This window comes from Chroicocephalus ridibundus, chromosome 6 (genome assembly GCF_963924245.1).
Source record: "Chroicocephalus ridibundus chromosome 6, bChrRid1.1, whole genome shotgun sequence".
NCBI classification, from domain to species: domain Eukaryota; kingdom Metazoa; phylum Chordata; class Aves; order Charadriiformes; family Laridae; genus Chroicocephalus; species Chroicocephalus ridibundus.
The window spans coordinates 10,758,452-10,772,678 of NC_086289.1; the positions used below are offsets into that span (position 1 = coordinate 10,758,452).

Genomic DNA, 14,227 nt, shown 5'->3' on the forward strand with positions numbered 1-14,227 from the left:
TAATATTAAATCATTTATGAGGTTTTTAAGTTTAAATATCAAAGTGATATATATGCAGAAGAACTGTTATGACATTTGAATTTCAGCAATAGGCATTTTTTAGACATTTCAAACTATGTAAAACCTGACATTTCAGTGTTTATATACAAAACCTGCTATGATACAAAACAACACCTCTCCACCAATACTTTGTCATTTAAAACTTTTTTCTATAACTAAATAGTCATACAGGTATATTTCAGCCTGCTGAAGAGCAGTTTCTTGCCTAGAAAACTGTCATCCTTATGCAAATAGGAAAAACGTACTGTATATTAATTATGATTTTTATAGTGATCACTTTCAGTCTCCTCGTTTCCAGTAGTCAGTCTTTCATCCCCCTTATTATTCATGTAGAAATGTTCTTTTGGCAGCTAAAATATAGGACTTTTATGCAATGTTTTGATGAAGCACACCAGAGGAAATCAAATGAAATGAACTGGACTACCCAAAAAAGCGAAACAACACAGGTGATATACAACTGTTCAGGTTATTATTTTCACGAGATACGGGAAATAACATGTACTGCTCATCAATTATTCCATAATGTATAAGGCCTGTCTCCCCAACCTTCTAACAGCCGGGATTGAAATGTTTTGACATGATGATCTCTAGGTGGAAATACTGAAGGCGTTAAAATACAGATATAAATAGGTGATAATAAAGAACAAAATGTGTACCATTTTCTTGCAGTCATAGTTTGCAAATTAACAAGCTGCTATTGATTTTTCTTTGAGGTCAATAACAGCATTTATTGATCTGAGAAGTTAATACTCACTGAGGTCAATATTATATCTCAGGGGTCAACAAATCTGGATACTGACTTCTATTTCCTGTCCATATATAAATATTACATAGGCAAAATGGGCAAATTTAATCTTTGGAGATAAGAAAGCACTGTATTTGACACGATATAAAACCCCCAAAACATTACAAGTTAAGAATAGTCTACTTGGATCATTTTCAAACAGTTTTCAAACACTCAAAACCTTATATTAATCTAGAAGCACTGGCTTCATGAACTGCGTCTTCAATTCTGAACTTAATGTCTCCCAAGCACAGAATGGTCATTCATGGTGTTATTCCACAACACCAAAAACAAATTCATTTTAGAAGCTACCCAATACCAAGTGGACATTAACATATTTTCCCTAATTAAAATAAAGCTCATAAGAAAAGGAGCCAAGTAACAGTTGTGGACTTTCTGATTTTTCTTATGCCTCATTCTTTCCAATGTGATCTCCAGCAAAATCAAGAGAATCTTTCCTACTGCCTTCAATGAACTCTGGATTGGGCTCTTGTAAGTTTTCTTCTGATTTATAGCATTCACATGTCCAAAGAAAAATCAGAAGTGAGCAATTAGTCTCCTGATAATTTACACAGGCAAATACCAATGAAGCTCTAGCGTACTCCTGGAAAATGACTGGGAAGGAAATAAATTTCAGGAAATGTCAAGAGCATACAGGTATTTTTGCAGCCAGATATTCCATTATAGCAAATGGTTAATAACGTCACATCTCAAAATATGGAAGTTACATATTAGATTTCTAAGAATTATATTTGTGTGAATGAAGAGACACTATTAAACTTACATCACAAACAAGGCACAGTGTCCGCACTACTGGCAAGCATTTAAAATGGCTAACAAGGATGCTACAAAACTTTAGTAATACTCAGCACATTTGCAGAACTTTACAATTCAAGAACTTTTTACCATTATGCAAAGCAGAAAATGTTACTGTATGCATGAATAAGCTGTAACAGAAAGACTGAGAGTCCACAAATTGTACAGACCTGATAATACTCAGACTCAAGATCTGTGTTGTAGGTATGAGCGAAAATACAGGTCATCTGGTTTTTGGCAATACTATCTTTCTTCGAGTATTTGAGGAAGCGAAGATTCAACACAACAGCAGACAATATAAAGCTATTTCCAGCGTTAATTCAATATTTTACCTGCCCGTATCAAAATTTTGCTTCAAATTCCATAAATTTACAAGGCAAATATTCAAACATTCATTTGCTACCAAAACATAGTAGTGGTGCAAGTGTGTTATGCAGAGCATTACAGATGAATAAAAGATCTTGTTTATTATGAATGGTCTAAGTTTTTTAAATGTTTTAAGAAATATGACTATGCAAGTAACTATCTAAGAAGAAAATGAAGTAAAATAGTAAGCATTTCTCTTTACAAACATACAGAAACCAACATTTGATTTAATTTAGAATGAAAAACCTACAATTAAATAACTGCAGTCAATCTTATTTTGAACCACCAATTTAAATTATTTTTGTAATGAAACACTGACTCTGTTTGCATAGCCATTAAAACATGGCAATTTCCACCAAAGGAAAACATTTCAAACTCAATTTTGTCCTTTCTGAGTAGTCAGGAGGATATGCCATTCCTCCATATATTTCTTTAGGGGCTGTGTAGCTTACGGAATATTCTTATTATTTTTGTGATTTGTTTTTTAAAAATTTTGAATTTGAAGCAACTTTCTTGGAAAAAGGAGGTTGAAAACATTATTTGGCTGTTTAGTAGCTGAATAAAACAACTAAAAAAAATGTCATCAACATGGAGAAAACAAGAAAGTTTACCCAAGCATATTTTACATTTACAAGCAATGAATTCATTCCACAAATTTAGTGTCATTTCCATTTCTGTGGCCCAGAATTTCAGAAGTATTTATATGTGTTGTCTCCAAAGATGGAGTTAAGTGCCTACACTTACTTCAGAAAATGGTAAAGCAGGTCTATAATCAAGTATCTCTTTCTTCCATCTGATTTAGGTACCTTACCTGCTTAATTAATTGAGAAAAAGAAAAAAAATCCTAACTGCAGTTCCATAACTTACTACACTTCATCCTGAATATTTTTTTACTGAATTAAGTTTCATCCTGTCCCACTTTCATATGAACTTAAAACAGCCGAGCAGACTTGCTCATTTTATAACAATTAATCTACTTCTTAACTCAGCATGAACCAGCCCAAGAAGGTAACATTTTTTTCTGCATCTGCTGAGTTATTTAAAATCTAATATAATTAAGACAATAGCTTTTCAGCACAATAAACTGGAACGACAAAAATTAGGGACAATGTTAAAATTAACATTTATTATAAGTACTTATGGTAAATACTTAATCTAGTACATGACATTTATAAAGCTTATGCTGATGCTAGAATTTCTGTTTTGTAGAATATTTTATGGTGTATGCATAAAACCCCCTCCACTTGACTCATTAACTTTTGAACAAGACTCCGACTCACCATTTAAAACTCATTTAATAAAATACCATAGTTTCTGGACTGGATTTAAAATATATCCTCACCCTAAAATTGAAAGCGGTTAAACTTTAAAAATTAAAGTAATGAAAAAACAAATTAATGTGGTATCTACATTTCTTTCTTAACACTTCTCTACTCAGTATTTCACTACTGAAAAACAAGGCACTAAAATGGCAAAAGCACTTACATACAGAGTAACGCAAATATCATCAGTCATTTTCACAAAACTTCTCTAGATGGCATTCCAGCCAATTATTGTAGCAGTCAAGTGCCAAGACATTCAACATATGGAAATCTTACAACACTTGATTATAAAAATCAGATTAATACTATCAAGACACATTTAATAAAGACATAGAATTCTTGCATCCAGGTGAAAAAATGAAAAAAGTAAAGACTGAACAATCCTCCTCATCTAACTGTTTTGCATGTTGTCTGACTAGATCCTGCAAGGGGGCTAAACAGGAACCAAATCCTCAAATACATGATCACTTTCCAAAATCTTCACATTTATAGAGTCACAGAGGCCATAAAATATGGAAAAGTTCATCATAGTAGAGACCAGCCAAGCAGATGTAAGAGATTACCTTTGCACCAATGTTTATCTTTGCAAGATACATAATGTAAATTGTGTGATTTATTTCACAAAAATGCAAACCAGAACAATTAGCTGCTCCTGATACCTAGATTCAGACATCATTACACTGAGCTTGGCCTCCCTCACGCAAACAATTTCTTATCTTGCAAACCTTTTTGGACATGTACTAAGCAAAACAGACAACCTCCCTTCCCAGAATGTACACGAATGCACGTGCACACACACAATTGTAATTCAATGTGTAAATATTTATGCTCTACCAATAACTGGGCATGTTTACAACCACGAACATTTATTGCAATTGTCATGATTAGGCCAAGAGTATAAAATTTCATGTAAAGTTTTACACTTACATTTTTGAAGCTAGTGAAGTAATATGAGGTAAATATCAGCAAATGGCAGAAAAACAATCATAGGGTGATACACAGCTGATGCTTGAAATTAGGAGGGTGGGAAGAGTTGGCAAAATATGGAAGGAACACAAAAATCACACAACCTGTAGAAGTACCCTCCATCGAACTAGATAAGTTACTACAAAGAAAACAAAAAGGTAATCTTGAGCCACGAAAAGATGTAGAGAAACAAGAATGGACGGTTGTGTGTAAGTGGCCTATAACAGACTGATATAAAATTGTGAAATTGTGGTTTAAAAAGCCATTAAAAACAATTTTGTGGGTCTACAATTCCTTACAACAGCTGGTAGAAAATAACTAGCAGTAGTTTCTCAAAACAAGGCTCAAAGAAAGAAGAAAAAAACCTCAAACTCAAAGAAAACCATTGTGCTAGTTCAGAAAGAAGACTGGTACCGCAGATCAGCAGTTGAACTCACTCTGACGTGAAATAAAGCTAGACAATAAAGAGCTTCCTACATTCAAATCCTGTCTCTTTCTGTAAAAATGGCATTAATTTCAATTTTATCATTTATGTATCTACTTAGTAATCAAGCAAAATTAATATCACAGGCTATTAGGCCAAGATAAGCCTATTTGTTCAAAAGTGGGACAGAACAAACAAAACATAACTGAAAAACAACAAAGTTTTGATTTAAAAAGAGAGACTTGGATGGTCAGTATTACTGGCATAAATCAGAGGTTACGTCCTCACCTGACACACATTACACAAGCAGACATTTCAACTGAGACTGAACTAAGTTTCCATAAAGTTCAGTACTCATCAAACTCGCATGTTCGCACATGCAACATTTTGATAATTTTTTGGACTACAAATGCCAGAACTTACAGGAGAAAATATATTTTTATAAGCAACGTAGTGAAATCATTAGCATAAAATACTATGTTATGACTTAACTAGATGAAGAAACAATATCTAGACAAGCTACTCTTCAGTCGGTCCATACCGGCGTGAGAACAATGTTTTTCAATCATCTGCTTCTATGTCTCACTTCAGGACAGAAGTTTGAGCTTTTCTCCCCCCCCGTAATTCTACAGAAAAATAAAAGGTATTTGTGTAACTATGACTCTTCAGTCCTAAGTTGTAAAAGGGCAAAATACTGCACTTTAAAGATGATCTACCATGAAAACTCTTTTGATATTGACTTTACCTAGAAAAGTATGTTCAATACAAATAAATTTTTTAATGTTAAACTTTGTTCTTTAGCGCAATTGGAGGAAAACACTGTTAGCCTGACAGGAAGTAGAGGTAGAAGGCTTCAAACAAAAAATACAAAAAAAACACTTAGGGTGTATTTTATTTTGTCAAGTCTAAGCTCATCAACTTTTCTCCTTGATGTAAGTTGTATACAAAGAGTCTTTGCCCAACAAGACTTCATGCTGTGCAAATTCAACCGTGCCCATGTAGTGAAAAGTCTGTTAAAAACTACTGAAAACCACATTGTTACTTAGGCACCCAAAATAACAACTCACCAAAGTCTTATTTTTTATGAATTACACCACTTATGTTCTGGGGACAACAAAATCACCAAATGAAGACATTTAATTAGCAGGGCATTAATATATTTGAAGGTCAAAAGGTGGACTTGCAACTCTATTCAGTGGTGCTCTGTTAAAGGTAACAGACTGACTGTCATGGCCAAGCCGGTATCACTTGGAATCAAATCACTTCATGTGGTGAAAGTTCAAAAGAAGTTGTTGTGGTATACAACAGGAGGAAAAGAAGAAATCATGGGCAGAAGGGAAGAGTGTCTAGAGACAATTTATCAGGATTTGAATTCTACCCATTAAAGACTAATCAGCAGTTCCCAACAATCTGAAAGTTTCTGGATAGGTTCTTTACAGTTCATTTTTCTCAGGGAGAATATGAAACCTGATCGAGAGAGTTTCTCTGGTCAACACAAGCTGAACATCTCCTTGCTATAGGCATGACTTCACCTTCTTTGTCCACCTATCGTAATGGGTTGTCTGGACTTTAAAAGACAACCAGAGGATGTTAGATAAAATTCTGACATCTCTCAGTGACACCTAAGCAAGGGTGGCTGAGAGTGTTGTGCAGATAAGGAAAGAGGAGATATAGAGATAGATAGATAGATAGATAGATAGATAGATAGATAGATAGATAGATAGGTAGGTAGGTAGGTAGGTAGGTAGGTAGGTAGGTAGGTAGGTAGGTATGGAGGAAAGACAAACTGGTGGCTTTTTCCATTACCCCTTCACCAAATCAAAGTAGTTTGTAGAGTTTACTCGGAATGCTAGAAACAAAGGCCACTTTTTATCTTTCTTCATTTTATTTGCATTACCTGCTCAGAACTGAACAACACACACCAAAATGTTATTACGGGGGGAAACTTCCCTGAGGCTAAATAATTTCAAAATTGAAGGAAGCAGGTAGTGTAACTTAAGACCAAAAAATATAACCACATGACTTGAAATCTTCACATTTTTATTAGGACAAGTCTTCAAAAGCTTTGCTACAGACTTAGGAATAAGCTACAATAAATACCTTCATCAATAAACATCATCTTATACCAGTAAATACCTTAAAGAAAAGAGGGCCAGCACCAAAGAAGATTACGCTTAAATGCTGTTTTCAGAGATTCAGTAAGAGGTTATTTCCTGTAGAACAGTCTACACAGTAGAGGTGGTCCAACACAGTGCTTGTAAAATAATATTTTAGAAGTTATTGTCCAAGTTCAGTTTATAATTCAATATTAATATCATTCACAGGTATTCTATGGCAAGTGCAAGGTATTTGTGAAAATACATACAGATTTCAGCCTATATGATTAATTGTCTGGAATGCGCATGGGAAGTACTTAGGCATGAAGTTTCTGGTATCTGAAACAAAATGTTTCCATAATTCTATCACGGAATAAAAATTCACAATCCGAAAACTATGTTTTTATTACATATAATACAGTATCTTTAACAAGTTGTTGCAACTTCTTGCTCACCCAAAAAATCAGTCTTAAACTCCAGTCTTACTTCAACTGGATGCCAGTTCCTAAAAAGACTGAAGTTGAGTTGTCCCACGAGATGTAGCACAACAATGAACTCCTGCACATTAGTGAACATTAAAATAACCTGTGACTGCTTCTAGAACAGGGGACAAAATGGCCAAATTTGGATCGCTATTTTTCCTACTATACCTTAGCAAATCTGTACTACTGAACAGATTTGAAATTCCTTATTTGCTGCATTAATGGTATAATCCCAAACCTACTGAGGTGAAAGATAAGCATTCGTTTTATTGGAATTCTAGTTGAAAGGTGCTGAGTACCCAAAAGATAAGGTTTTAACAGAAATGGTCTTACAATACTGCATAGACTGTGAAAAACTCTACTAAATAAGTTTTTCTCGTCTCTTCAAAAAAAGTAGTTGGAAAAGTATTTTTCTTTTGGTACTCTGAAGCAGTTAGAGGACAGCACTGAAATAACGAAAATTCATCATTTCCTTAGTTTATGGTAAGCACTTTATATATTTGCAAATATATGAATATACTCAAACCTATATCCTGTATTTGAGACAACACAGACAAACACAGAGGGAACAGACGTTAAACACTACTAGACAAGGTCAGGTGGGTTACCGGGTAAACTTTTCATGACCACAACCATGCACGGCTCATTCTGCTGTTGAACCAAATCTTTAAGAGGAAACACAGAGCTAAGGAAAATGGGAATGGTGTGATATGTACAGGAGTATCTGCATAGAGACGAAGTATCAATGAGAAAATTGGAGCAAGAATTAGGAAGGTCAGGGCTGGGAAGGCTGGCGAGAGGGAGGGGAGGACGACGGGAGGGCCAGGAGAGAGGAGGTGACAGATAGAAAGCCGGAGGGAGCAGCTTGGTGACTAGACAAGCAACAAACCAGCAAGCAATATTCAAACTGAAGGTGTAAAAAGCACGTTGTTGGTATCAACAACCGCACACTCAGGAATGGAAACTGAGTAGTTTGGTCTCTCCACACCCTCTCGATGCTGCTTCTGACTGTTTGTTACAAGGCAGCAGTGCTCTCCGAACATGTTTCCCCCCTATGACCATGCAGCTGGGATACTCCTGAGGCCTGACACCCTCAGAAACAAAAATTTCTCCCTATTTCTTCCTCCTCCCCACTTTAAAGCCCAGACTACGAAGAAGGGCAGAGGGCTTAGAGATGCAGGAATGCAATATGTCACTTCAAAATGAATTTCTGAAACAATAAACAGATTTTAATAGAAATCAGCCAGCAAAGAAAAAAATTATGTATGAAACATGAAATGCCGTTGGTAGCAGAAGAAACAGGGATCATGAAAAAGCTCTCTCTGATGGTGATTGGAAACTGCATAAAAACTCATTTCACTGTAGAAACTTTGGATTAAGATTTCAGTAGAAAGATGTTCTGGCATATCAAAGAAATACCTGAGGAGGAGATATTGGTATATGCTCCAGAACTCAGAAGCTCTCTTTCTCTAATGAAATGGCTTATATACAGTATTCACATATACATGCATGAATAATTCATTACAGATGAAATAGGTGGATATTAACTGTAAATACCTGGGACAGGAATAGACTTTTTTATTTAAAGCAAGGGGCACTACAAGCAAGGTCCTGATTTTCAAAACTTGGTTTCCATTTCCATACTCTTAGTTATTTGGGCCTCAAAGGTAATGGAATATGCATGCACCTAAAGATGGAACAGGGGCGTGAAGGTCCAAGTGATATTAACTAATGCAAGCAAATTACTAAGTGTACAAAATTACAACACAAAAGAAGCAACACCCTTTCCACCAGTCTAATGCAGCCCTACATGTATAAAAATTAGGGTTTGTTGTTTTGTTAAATTAACATTGGCTATTAGAGTCAATATATTTTTTAGTTTGATCATAGCAACACTTACTATATTGTCTACCTAAAAAGCCAACCTCCAGCTCTTGCAACCAGAATGGAATGGAATCAGTTTAGTGGATACACGGATTTTCATTTTTATGGAATTTCACCTATTTTATGTCAGTTCTAGTGTGCATCTCATTTATGACAACAGAACAGCACAACCACCCCATGAAATATGGAGGGAGAAGGTCCTTCAGGGCAGGTGCTTGAGGTTCCAGTTGTTCCATTAATAAAGGAATTGGGAACCCAAACCTGTGGCATACTGCTGTGGACAACGTGCTAGTACCTCAAATTCCATGACTCACATCTGGCAAGACACCTACTGGAGTTGTTTTAAAATAGTTCCTTATTCATGCTACAGGCAGAGAACCTCCTGAGCCCCCTATAAATATTTCTTAACATGCTTTCACTGATCCTTTCACTGTACTTTCACTCAACTCTACACCCAGATAAGATGATAACTACTATTATTTCATACAGAAGTAAACACACCTCTTTGTCTAATGAGATTCTCATTTGCTTTCCACCCAGAAGGCTGCCAATACTTTGGGGCAAGTCTGACCATCTGCCTGTCAGCTAGGCCACCACGATGTTACATTATAGATTTATGGCTGAGTCCAGAAAGGGAGGTTTGACCGTAGTTCATTACAACAGGTGGAAGGCACTGAAATTTGCTTGGATCCCTTAGCACTGAGAATTATTCGTGTCACAAAAGGGTGGGAAATAAGCCGTTGTGTCTTGTGCTCAGAGATATTTCTCCTTTAACTGTTTCAGGATTACATATTCCTTGGATTCCCGAAGAGTAAGGAGGACTGGAAAAAACATTTTAAGCAATCTAAAGTTTGGATTCAGAAGGATTTTCTGTAAATGGAACAAGAGTTTTTCTTCCTTTGATTTTTTTTTCTTTAAAACACCGTGTTTGTATATTACAAAAGGAATATAAGAACAGAACCCAAGACAAAATTTTAAGATTCAGTGCAAAGAAGAGATCTATTACTCACAAACTACAAACTCTTCTAGTAGCACAGATATTTCAGAGAGATTGAGAACCACAGCATAATATCCAATAATCATCACTCACAGAGGCAAGCTTAACACTTGTTCTCAAATTACACGTACTGAAAGCTATAGAAATATCTAAGGTTCATGAGGGGAAAAAAAAATAAAAATAAACATCTGCAACGTAGTTTTGCCATGAAAGCCTGGCCAGCATTCAATGGTTGGATCTCTCTCTTACGTTGTCACGAAACAAGGTGAAGTCTATATAATATAAACATCAGGATTTTTTTTTCCCTAGAAAGTATCTGGCAGTTGAGAAAAACTTAACAAAAGCAATTCAACAGAAGATTACAATGGTCCCCTACAACAAGGTTTGCTCTTCTTCTCCTTGACAGTGTTTTACATTTGCCAGCCAATTTTATCTCTCAAGATGAATGAAGCATTTTGAACTATTCCTCATTCAAAATGTCTGAGCAAACATAAACACTCGACAAACAAGGGGATACCTTACTACGCTACACTCTGCAGACAAAATAAGGAAGGTCTAGAATTCAATTTGATGCTGTGGAAATCCCAGCACGGGGAATGGAATTAAGAAATCTCCCCCTCCAAAACAGGAAGAATTTTGTGATTAATCAGGACTAATTCAACAGACTCTCCTGTCAATTGAAACCAGCAATTTTCATGCATTTTTACAATCTTTCTTGTATTCTGAGGCTATATGGTCAGATTAAATGATCTGAAATTAAGAATACTGAACTCTAGCATCATAAGTAATGAGTGGTGTTGGAAATGCCTACTAAGGAGGCTTTAAACTTGCCTGTCTGTTCCTTACCAGCAAAGCAGATGATAACATAAACCCAGAAAAATAACAATAAGAAATACTTTTCAAAACAATATTTTGATTTAAAAAAAAAAAAGCAGATGAGTACATGTTGCAGTATTACCAGCCATTATTAAAACTTCCCCTACCTGGTACAAACAACTGAAACCTTCAAGATTCAAACAGCCCATGGCTTCCATGTATGTCCTGAGAGCTTTCCTTCATGTTTTGTGACATACAACTCAAGCAATTAAAACGCAAATGCTCTGATGAAGTTACTGGTCTACCAAATCAGCTACCCAAATGCCTGTTAAATTTTGCAACATGCTCCTTTGAATATTTAGAATAACATTCTTCTTTTTACAGTAGGCGACGAGTACTATGGAACGGGTTGCCAGATATGGAAGTCTTTGCTTAGTCCTTCAGGAGGTTTCTGCATAGATTTAAGCACCCTCAGTATCAACAACTGATAGCCACCAAACTATGAAAGCCTGACAGTCAGTGTTGGATTGTGTCTCAGAGATGGTGACACAAGTGGCATCCTGTTCAGACACCACTAAAGCCCATGAATCAATGGCACCGCTCAAAGAAGGAAGTCAGACCTTCCAACAGATCTCGGCTTGTATGAACAACTGTACATAAGATGAAAGGGCTTATCAATTTAGAGATGCAAACAGGAAAAAAGCTTCCAATTTATCATGGTATGTTTCAGGAATGGTAATGTTAAATTGCATTAAATTAGTTATGTGATGTCAGATTAATCCTTAGATGATCACAGGGGCAGGTTAAAATAGTATATGTATTTTTTGCTGATTAAGGTAATAAGAAAGACTCAAATGTGACTTATTCCAGAGGTGAAAATCATCCAGCTTCATTACAATAAGCAACATGCATATCCATAATTGTGAAAAGACACCACATAAATAAAGTAGAATAGATTCTTAAGGTTGTCACCTCCACCTCCTCCTTCCTTCCTCGCAGAATCACAGAATGGCTGAGGTGGGAAGGGACTTCCTGAGATCATCTAGTCGACCACCCTGCTCAAGCAGGGTCACCTACAGCCAGGACCGTGACCACCTGGATTTTGAATATCTTCACAGATAGAGACTCTACAATCGCTTTGGGCTACCTGCTTCAGTGTTTGACCATTCCCACAGTAAAAAATTCTTTTCTTGTGTTCTGATGGAATTTCACAGATTTTAATTTGTGCCCATTGCCTCTTTTCCTGTCACTGGGCAATACCGAGAAGAGCCTAGCTCCGTCTTCTTCATTCCATCCCATCAGCTATTTAAACACATCGATAAACTACCCCTGAGCCTTCTTTTCTCCAGATTGAACAGTGTCAGCTTTCTCAGCTTCTGCTCACACGAAAGATGTTCCAGGCCCTTAATGCTCTTCATAGCCCTTTGCTGGACTCACTCCAGTAAGTCAATGTCTTTCCAATGTCAGACCTGGAAACAGCACTCCAGATGTGGCCTCATCAGTGCTGTGTAGAAGATCTTTACGCAACAAAAGTGATAATCAACGCAAGACAGGGTCTGAGGAGTCAACTCAATGACAAATTGAAACTCCAAAATGGACTATTTTATTTTATTATGACACCTCAGCACAGAACAATCATACGGTAACTCCACACGTAAGTTCTTTCATTGCACTGAATTAATCTAAATTCACTCAGAATCATCACGATCCATGCCAGGAACTAAATATAATTACTCTGTTTCCATAAAAAATTTCTGCAAAAATCTACATTACAATGAAGTTAATATTTCCAAAGTCATCTCCTCCAAATTATTAAATATTAATATGTCATATAATATTGCTACACTACTAGTCTTCACAGAGTTTACGGGACAAGAACTATATATACATACCACTACTCAAGATGAAAAGTAGAGACGGACACAAAGATGGGGTGAATTAGTGTGACTATGGAATTCAATGCAGTTTCACTTGGTTTTGATACCGAAAGACACCCTTTCCATATAAATATACATTTGCACTCCAACCGTATTTCTCAGAGATCACCATGGAGATACGCAATGGAAGTTAACATGATCATCATCTCTATGAAATAAATTCCACACAGAGTAAGAAAGGATATAAGATATCTCTTCCCCAAAAGGATTAATCTAAATTTTTATATACTGTTTCTTTGTGAAAGATCCAGGCTCAACTAAAGCAGATCAGGGACCATTTTTGACCAGTTTAAAATAGTCCTTCTTAAAAAAAAAAAGTTATGACCATTGATAGAACAGACCTGAAAATCTGCAGGAAAGTAAACTTAATTGTTATCGTATGTCCATCTGTACTAACGTTTTGTACTCTGGAATAAGAGACTTAATTCTCCTTGTCTCCTCCAAAATCTACACCATACATTCCATCCATCCATCCATCCATCCATCTCAGGACTGTGCACAGCACTAAGCCCAGAATAATTAAAATGCAGGCACTTCAGTAACACCATTCATTTTACATAGCCATATTTAACTCTATGAGGGTTCAACTTAATTTACCTCTTAAATAAGGCTTGAATTGTAAAAAGATATTGGAATATATCAATTAATTGGTACTCTCTGCCAGAAAATTACTTCACTGCTCAAACATACATTTTCTGAAACTTTCTGTAACTTTGCACAAGCTTTATTTAAGGGGATTAGACTTTGGAGGCTTAACTATTGCTGGTTTAAAAAAAAATCCACTATAAATAGCTAAAACTTAGTAAAAACATTTTGAAAATACCAACCGAAAAGTTGCAGTCAACAAAAAAACCCCAGTAATTCAATAACTGAGCCTCAATTTAGCTTTCTCCCTTAATTTTATTCCATCCGTATATTTTGGGGTATGGTTTGTTTACTTCTTTCATTGCACAGAAACAGCTGCATAATCAGTCACTGAACTGATTGCAAGAAAATTGAGCTGATAACCTTGTTATATATCATCTGTAGTTAATATCTTATAAATTTATTAAAAAGATTTTTTTACATATATGAATAAAAGTAAAAGACAAAAACAACTGGAGTCTGCAGTGTGTGCTAGCAATCATTGCGGGTGGGTAAACTGACAACATGTAACTGCATATTAAGACAAATGTAGAATTTAGACAAAGTATTCCATCTCTTTTCAGATGTATACTTTTAAACCTCAGGAACTGTTTTCAGTAGATGTCATGCCTTTTAACTTGAAAAAAGATAAG

At 35.8% G+C, this 14,227-nt stretch overlaps 1 protein-coding gene across 5 annotated transcripts in view; it reads right to left on the reverse strand.

Annotated features, from left to right (window-relative positions):
- The window catches only part of VTI1A (vesicle transport through interaction with t-SNAREs 1A), a 284,284-nt gene that overhangs the window by 200,500 nt on the left and 69,557 nt on the right, over nt 1-14,227 (reverse strand). The gene's annotated exons all lie outside the window — the stretch shown is intronic.